Here is an 8,193-nt window from a genome sequence, read left to right on the forward strand (position 1 = left end):
CTCTTCCAAAATTGTGTAGCTTTTGTACCTTATGTTGTTTTAGTTTGTAAACTAACACTTTAGCAATCAGATAATTAAATCTAACAAGGGGAATGATAGAGAACTCAGGTATTAAAGAGTTTAGCCTTAACTGATAGGCTTAAGTGATTAAAGCTGTACCTAAAGAATTAAAAAATTTAGCCTTAATTGATAGGCCTCAGTGACCAGGTCATGTGGAAAAAGCTGTTATTCCAAAACTGTGAAGCTTTAACACAAAGACCCCTTTCCTTTATCACCAAATGTTGGCCTCTGGAGTTTTGCCCAGAGGGTGGTGGCAGGCAGCTGGACCCTGCTCGTTCTTCTAGTACCACCACGTACAGAAATTTGAGCCAGAAGGCAAAACTCGGGTCCCAACAGTTCATAGGACAGAAATGACCCAGAGTCATGCCCCCACAGCCCCCATGAAAGCCGTAAGCCCTGGCTGCATCCCACCGGCCTGCCCTTCCCATTTCGGAAGAACTGAGCCTCAGTTCTGATCCTAGGGCTACAGTATCACCCCATCCAACGCCAGTGGTCAGTAAGATGCCGTGAGGACGGAGGCTTCCTAGGAATGAGCCTTCCCGCCGCTGCGAGGCCACACTCTCGGACCAAAAGGTTGTCCATCCGTGCGCCCTTCAGACCCATTTATGATCAAACGGGGGAACGGGGGACAGAAAGAACAAAAAGGGTTCTACAGGAAGTAACCTCCCGGGTGACCTGGGCAGGTCATGGGGCGTGTCACACCCCAGGCCTGTAACTTCTTTAGAGAAAGGGTTCAAGCCAGTTCTGCCCACTGTTCTGGTGCACCTAGGTGAACACACCTTCCACAGGCCAGGAGCGATCTATCCCTTGAAGTGGGTGTTAAGCTCCCAGAGAACACTTAAATCTCCGCAAATCCCTTTCCTGCCTGGCCTCCTCCCGCCTCTGTGTAATCTTCCGCACGTCCCCTCCTAAAATTTGAGATGCAGAAAAGAAGCTGCAAAACTGTTATTTTCCAGAGCATCTGAGATCTTCTTCCCCTGGCATATGTTGTCAGTTTGGCTCAAATAAACTCTTATACAAATTCTCAAAAACAAACAAACAAAAAAAAACAAAAACAAAACAAACAAACAACAAAAAACCACCAAACCCGAACTGTGCAGTGAAGTCAGCTCCCCACCCCCAACTGATTGCCATAGTACTAACAGCCGTAAGGGAACACATTAAAAAAAAAACAAAACACTCCTTCAAATACACCTGTCTTTTGAAAGACTCAGACATGGGACAAATACTGGAATTTCAAGTTACCTGCTTAGCTTTTTAATTATAAAAGTACTTTAAATTTAAGTTGAATTTGGATATTATATCTTTCTGAAAATCTCAGGATTTCCCATAATTTTCAAGTTACACGAAACACCAACCTTTAAAGGTAAAAATAGGTGATCACATACCTTGTTCTCTTTGTGTCACATTGTTAGCATTTCTGGAATTGAAAATGAGGATTTGGGCACACCACGTCTCTCTCATGTATCAATAGCTGCCTACTGTTTCACTAAGACTTCAACAAAGTTACTATACAAAATCAGGACAAGATTATTTTCCCATTTCGCGGTAACAACCGTGCAGAAAAACCCACAGCCACGCTCTCAATATTTCACTACAGAAATATGGGGATGCAAAGACAGATGTAAACCAGGCACATGTCAAAGGTGATGATAACAGGGGACCGCAGCTGCGGAACTGTGTTCCTCTTCCCTGCATCAGAACCCCACCTGCTATGTTCACGTGTGTATGACCCTGTTGGTGGAGAGGCGCTGGGCGAGACACCTCCGCCCACGAGCTCAACGGCTGGCTACCGCCCAGCTCCACGAAATGCCGACAGAGCAGTATAAGGCCAGCACCTGCGCGAGGCAGGGTGGCGGCTGAGTATGGATGAGTTTAAAACAGATGCAGCAAACTCGCCACCCCCATCCTTCAATCGGCATATTGACAAGAAGCTAAAATTCTCTGTTATTGCTGTTTTGTTTTTTGAAAGTAAAAAAGTATTTTTTTCCATTGTAAATGCATGCTTAAAAACAGATTCAGGGCAGGGGAAAGTGGTGGCGGGAAAAGGGAGACAAATGATTTTGAACAGTAAAAAAATTTAAGAAGAAACAGATTCAAATTATTTTGTATTTTTTGTTGCTAAATGAGATGTCACGCAAAGTGCCTACGAGGCACTCAGATACTAGTTCTCTACTTTTTTCTTGTAGTAGTCTAAATGGCTGAAATAGTTATCGGAAGGTCATTTGAAGTAGGACCTAAAATCCTAAGCTTTTGCATTAATCTTCATGATAAAGTGTATTCAATTAGCTTTGTGAAAATATAAATCACAGAAGAAAGCTAAATGAGCCATACTGTTCCAGTTTTGGTCATACCTCATATAATTTTAGAATTATGATGGCTTTTTATATTCAATCTTCCCTCAGACACAGAACGCCATGAATACATGTGTCCTGACACATAAATGGCATGTTTGTAGCCTCAGCACTGGGGGCTCAGGGTGCAATGTAGAGCCTGAAGGGTTTTCTTCTGGGGGGGAGGGTAGCGTAGGGGGAGCAGAAACCATCCAACCAGGCAGACAGATGCCACTAGAAGTTGATTTTTCTCCAACATCAGCTGCAACCTGTGATATCCCAGGAGTAAAGGCTTCCTGCTCCAGCCATTGCAAACCTGCGCTCGTCTCCTCACCCAGCCAGCTGACCCTTTCTCTGACCTCAGTGGGCTGTTTACTAAGAACTGAGCTTTCTCAACTCTTGCCAAATCTAACAATCACCTTTCCACTCTGTCCCAAGGCCTCCCTCCCTAAAACTCCCTCCCTCGGTCGCTCCCCCTGCAAGCATGTCTTCTGTCCCCCCGCCCCCATTCCTGGTCTTATTCTCATTCAGGTGACCACATTCCCTTCGTCATGGCACTCCTCACGCAGGACGTACACGGCCCCTTGTCAGGTCACCTCCCTGAGCTCAGATCTAGAAGGCATTTGCACCCGGATGTTGCAAACACCTGCAATTTTATGCTGCTTTAAAATCTCTCCCTTCTCGTTGTCTTGTGGTGCCATCATCTACCCCTACAGCAAAAGTCATCGTCTTATGATTCTTTTCTCTCTTCGTTCTAAGAGGACACCAACTCCTTCTATCCTACACACGATTCTCTGTCAGAGCCATTGCTGCGCCTGACAGTCCAAGTCACTTCTCGAATGGGCCGTATGCCAGTATCTTCCCACCTGCAGCCCTACCTGAAACACCCTTTAGAATGCAGCCGGAGGAAAGGACAGATCTGACTGTTTTAGCCCCAAGATTAAAATCTACACTCCCCTGCAGCGCAGACCAGCCTCTCCTGCCGTCCTCGTTCCTCAGTTTCCCGGACACTCAGTCCCCAGACAGACGGAGAGTTCCAGGGGACAGGGCTTCTCTTATCTTTGAAACTCACCTTGAAAATAAAGTGAGTGTTGTCCAGCTTTTGTTTGGAACTGACAATTGACTTGAAGTTCATAAGTTCTCTAGATTTTTATGAACCAAAAAGCCACACACATTTGATTCCTGCTGCAACACTGTTTCACGGCACAGAAAATTATTTCTGTACAAAACCTCATTACCATGAATGAGTACAGAATGATCTATCTGCAAAATGGACATCTATGTTTAATGTGTGTTGACCTCATAAAGAAAATTTTCACGTTTGGTCTATTTGCAAACACCACTGTAGACAAAAAAAAAAAAAAAAAAAAAAAGGATGTTTTATCCTCAGAGAATAAGGGAGAATATATCTTCCTATGTCTATCATTTTCCCTGAAACTGATTAAAAAGCAACAAGGGAGGATTTGGAGATACTTTAAATCTCTGAATTTTGTAGGCACTTTACGTGACATCTCACTTAACAAAAAAACCAAAATAACAAAAAAAATAAAATAATTTGAAATCTCCACAGTGTAGGGGTGGGGAAAGGAGAGAGGAATGACGTTCAATTTTTCATAGAGCAGTACTGTCCAATGTGACTTTCTGCAATGATAAAACTGTTCAAGGTCTACACTGTTTAGTATGTAGCCAACAGCCGCAAAGTGCTATTGCAACAGGAACTGAATTTTTAATTTTAATTAAATTAAATTTAAGTAACTACATGTGGCCAATCGTTACTGTATTCAACAGACTTCTGGAGCATGGTATTACTTTGTGAAACGATGCATCAGCATTCTCGCTTACAAATGTTAGCTCACAAAGTTTTGCAAAAACACTTCTGATTACTACATTATCAAATCTCCAAATGTGAATGCTTAGTTAAAAAAAAAAAACAAGAAAAAAAACTACCTTTTATTATTAACAAACACTGTAAGGTTACTAAGATACAGATACATTTCAATACATTTTTCCAGAAGGATATTTATTAGACTGCTAAACAAAGCATGAATGGAAGTTCTCTGTAGTGTTTTCTAAATCTTTCCAGTATACATTCTTTAAACCTCCTTAAAGTTAAAAAATGAGACAGGAAAAAGGAATTTGCTTCAGCACAGTGACAGAGCAGCAGTTAATTTCTGTAAAATGTCCAATGAAAAGGTAAGCTCGAACCTAAGACAATTTCACCCTTGCAATAAGGAAATTAAAAAGAAAACTTTAATAACAAGAACATATTTAGGATTGTAGATAAAATAGCCAAATGTCTGCCTTAATCTTTAATTGGTCAATTTACATATATGTATTTTAGAGTGTATTACATAAGGCAATACGTATATTCATTCATGACAGAGTGTCTAATGACACCTTCAACATCAGGTTGCTGAAGGTCTTTGAGGTGACCTGAGCCACTGAATCATCAAATTCCATTTTCCAAAGCATGTCACCTCTGCATCTACCAAGTCAGCTATGACAGAGCATTTCCCGAATCCACACAGATCCTCAGTGGAAATCTTACCCCAATTCATCAATACCCGTGCAGGTGGCATAACTTTTTTCATTCATCACTAACTAAATCAATTGATTGCATAACTATTCCAGACTGGCACCCACTGAGCTTGTTTTAGCGCAGTGTGTATTTCCCAAAGAGCGTCTTGTCGGAAACAGGATAATTGAGAGAGTGACCTGTAACAGGAGAGACCGGAACATGTGGGGACATGAGGGATAACTGTCTTATATTCAGGCATATACAGTAGACACGGGAAGATAATTCTTAAGAGGGAAGGCTGCCTGCAGTGGTCTAGGGTTTCTTCATGCCTTCTGTAAGCGCTCTCGAGGCTTCCGTGTGGATTAAAGTGTCTGTCTCTGCTAAGCAGTCATTTTCCTTTAGGGTCACAGGCAGACACGAAGCTGCCAGGACATGCGGATGGGCCTTCTCCACTTTCAGTCCCATCTCACACGACTGCAGGCACTATTTTTCCAGACAGCTAATCTAATGTCATCTGTGCTCCTCTTAAAAACTTCCTGCAGCTTCCACCACTGTGCAGAATGAAAAAAGAAAACCAAACTCACAAAACTCAACCTGCATTGTTCATTTGCTGGCCTGGCTGGTGGGCGCCAGCCGGCACTCTCCCTTCAGGGACTTGGGTCAGGCGCCTGCACTCACGGAAGGCGGCCCCACACTGGCTCCAGCCTGGCTTAGCTGCGTCCTGCTCAGGCTTCGCATCTCGGCTCAGCTGGGCCATCGCTTCCTCCCAAAAGCTTCCTTGAATATGGCCTCCTCCACCCACAGGGACAAACGTCTCTCACGGTATTCGTCTGTTTCCTACAGCTACCAATACCTAATGCTTCCCGGGTGTACACCACTGGGAAGAAACTTCTTTAGGCGCCTCATTTGCACACCTCACTACCACCCTGTGAGCCAGGTACCTATCTTCAGACGGGAAAGGTGAGGCCCAAAGAAGGCAGACAGGGTGCCCAAGCCTCCACAGTGCCCCAACGGGAACTCAGGCCTCCAGACCGCTGGGTCTGAGCTCTTACTTACCTCTTCGTGCTCTGCTGCTCAAAGGTTTCTACATTAGATAAGGGGCTTTTGGGGGTGATGCAATAGGGAAGGCTTTCCGGGTGCTTGTGAAGAGTGCTCAGAACAGTCACTACCTGAGAAGCTGCCTGTCACATGAAGAGAGGCGGGAAACCTGATTTCTAGTACAGTCCACTGAGTAATGCTGGCTTGACAGAGGCTCCCCAGAGCTCCTTCCAGTTAAAGTGAATTGTCAAAAACGAAACCCCTTCCTTTTCTTCAGAGATGCTCTTCATAGGTTTGCAAAAATACCCCCCCGCCAACATCCCCCTAAACCAAAAATAGTTACTGACAAGCTAAGACCTTTACCTAGTTTTGGAGTGAAAGGAGCACATGTAAGTAAACCTCACATCTAGAGGCAGGAGCAACAGAACTGTTCCAAAATGCACTAATATGTTTTACTGTTGATCACAAAGAAAAATTCAAGGCGAACTCTTCTCTTGGTTTTCTAGTTTAACACTGATTTTCAAAGCAGGAAGAATTTGTTGTTTATAAAGAAAAATCAAAGTTAGTTTGCTTCACATTTTACACAAAAAATTTAGGCCTACATGGACACTTGAAGGCATTTTGACAAAAAGGAAATTGTAATAGCTAATAGTTTATAGCTGCAGAGTGCTTCCTATATGTCAGGCATCTACACACACAGCATTCCTATTTCTTTCTTTGGTGCCTTTTAAAACCTCCACCTAAGTTATCAATTACTAATTCCCTTTTACAGAAGAGGAAACTAAGGCTTAGAGCGGTTACAAATAGTTACATGGTTTCAACCTCAGGTCTCTGTAGTTACTAAGCCCCCATCCACTACACTAGGTTTCTCCGAATTCAAAGGCATGGCACAACCTCCCCTCCCCTCCCCACTCCCCCGTGCTAGCAGGACTGTCACCTGGGCTGGGGAACCGGGCAGCGCCCGCCCCCCACCCCACGACTCAGGTGCAGGACACACTTGTATCACCTAACAGAAGACAAACTCCGCCCTTGCTGTGCCTCCCAACAAGGCGTTAGCGGGAGTTACCATTCCAAGATTTCAATTTACAAGGTCAGAGTTTAGTTCATTGAAGACGAGCGCCGCATGGGATTTGGCAGACTTACCTTCTGATCCTCGAATCAGACAGGCTGCGAGATCCGCATTATAAGAGCACTTTCACAACTGACGGGAGAACCGCATACAGCTCTCCTGTACCCCACTTCCGCTAAGTCTAAAATGACACCACTATTCTAACCATCAACTCACTTTGGACCAACGCCTTCCCTAATACATGTTCAAAAGCCTCGGAGCGTCGCGAGTGCCGCCTGAGCGCCCAACTCTTCCATGGCTGTCATGAATTAAACCCCGCAAAAGCAACCTTGCAGATCGGTATCCTCCAGCAACAACTACTCTAACTCGAGCTCTCCCCTGTCACAAGCAGAGGTCGATTTCTCATCCATCCGCCCACCATCACCATGTGCGAAGTTTAATCGTGAGTTCGGCCAAAAGACATTTCCTTTTTCCGTAAATGAAAAAGAGATCTGGACCGGTGCCCCTGCCTGGCTGCCCAGCGCTAAGGATCCCTTCCCGGCGCGTGCCCCGGAGCCGCCCCGGCAGGACCCACCCGAGCAAGAACGCAGAGCCTCTCCAGGTGTAGCCGCCGAGTGCAGGCCACGCCGCCCGCGGCCGCCTGGGACTCGCAGGCCGAGGGCGGAGGCGCGGCCGCCGCGCCCGCGCACAGCCGGCCCCACCCGCCCCGCCCCCACCGCCCCGCCGGCGGGAGCTGCGGGCGCGCGCCCCGCCTAGGCCTCGCCGCGCGCCGCCCGCGCTCCCTCCTTCCCGGCCCCCGCCGCCCGCGCGCGCTCTGCTCGCGACCCCCTCCCCAACCCTCCCCTCCCGCGCGCCCCGCACTCACTGAACATCCCAGGCGGCTCCGGCTCCTCCCGCCGCCGCCGCCTCCGGGATCGGGTTGCTTCCGCCTCCGTCGTCTCTGCGGCAGGGTCTCGCTCCGTCGGCCGGCTCAGCCGGGCCCCCGCGCCCCGCGCCTCGCCGCCCCCGCCGCGGCTCTGGGCGGCCGCTCCATGACTGACTGACACGGAGCGGGCCGCGGGCTGGGCCGCTCGGGCCTCCAACGCGTAACCGTCTCCACCAATGGGCGAGGCGCCTCGGCGCTCTGCTGGCGATGCCTGGCGTGCGCGCCGCCCCGCCCCGCCGCGCCGCCGCCG

The 8,193-nt window shown here is 47.2% G+C and overlaps 1 protein-coding gene across 1 annotated transcript in view; it reads right to left on the reverse strand.

Moving 5' to 3' along the window:
* TAF5L (TATA-box binding protein associated factor 5 like) overlaps nucleotides 1-8,109 on the reverse strand; it is a 31,097-nt gene extending 22,988 nt beyond the window's left edge. Inside the window, exon 1 of the mRNA XM_054576725.1 lies at nucleotides 7,884-8,109. The gene's annotated coding sequence lies outside the window, so the exon portion shown is untranslated. The remainder of the gene's footprint in view (nucleotides 1-7,883) is intronic.
* Between the last annotated feature and the right edge of the window lie 84 nt (nucleotides 8,110-8,193).

The sequence above is a fragment of the Pteronotus mesoamericanus genome, unplaced genomic scaffold, assembly GCF_021234165.1.
Source record: "Pteronotus mesoamericanus isolate MK-2021 breed Mesoamerican mustached bat unplaced genomic scaffold, CSHL_Meso_final contig_347, whole genome shotgun sequence".
Lineage (NCBI taxonomy): Eukaryota > Metazoa > Chordata > Mammalia > Chiroptera > Mormoopidae > Pteronotus > Pteronotus mesoamericanus.